Below are 573 nucleotides of genomic sequence, written 5' to 3' on the forward strand. Positions count from 1 at the left end.
ATATATATATATATATAAAGATGTATACATACACATATAAATCGGGATTACTAGCCTGAAGTTTATACAGATAATGTATAAACTATTTGCTGATTTGAAATTGCATCGTAGATAAAGTTGTTCTATAATGTGTGATGTATACGATGCAATTTCAAATCAGCAAATAGTTTATATATTATCTGTATAAACTTCAGGCTAGTAATCCCGATTTCGTTTCGGAGGCGAGTCGAGTGCACGGCGTTGATAAACCGCAACCACGGCGAAATACTGTATTAGCCGTTTACGTTTTCACTTCTGGAGTGATTTCAATTCGACTAGCCTTGAAGTATACTTTGCTTTTTAACACTATACATATTTAACGGATTTTTTTTTCCTGAATTTTTCCCATTTTAGCAACACGCATACGTCAAGTGAGTGGTATTGGATATAGCTAATATATACACACACATACACACACACGCACATACACACACACGCACATACACACACACGCACATACACACACACATGCACACACACGCACATACACACACACGCACATACACACACACGCACATACACACACACGCACAC

At 37.0% G+C, this 573-nt stretch overlaps 1 protein-coding gene across 1 annotated transcript in view; it reads left to right on the forward strand.

Annotated features, from left to right (window-relative positions):
- The window catches only part of LOC106868016 (atrial natriuretic peptide receptor 1), a 100,713-nt gene that overhangs the window by 8,019 nt on the left and 92,121 nt on the right, over nucleotides 1–573 (forward strand). The gene's annotated exons all lie outside the window — the stretch shown is intronic.

This window comes from Octopus bimaculoides, chromosome 9 (genome assembly GCF_001194135.2).
Source record: "Octopus bimaculoides isolate UCB-OBI-ISO-001 chromosome 9, ASM119413v2, whole genome shotgun sequence".
NCBI lineage: Eukaryota > Metazoa > Mollusca > Cephalopoda > Octopoda > Octopodidae > Octopus > Octopus bimaculoides.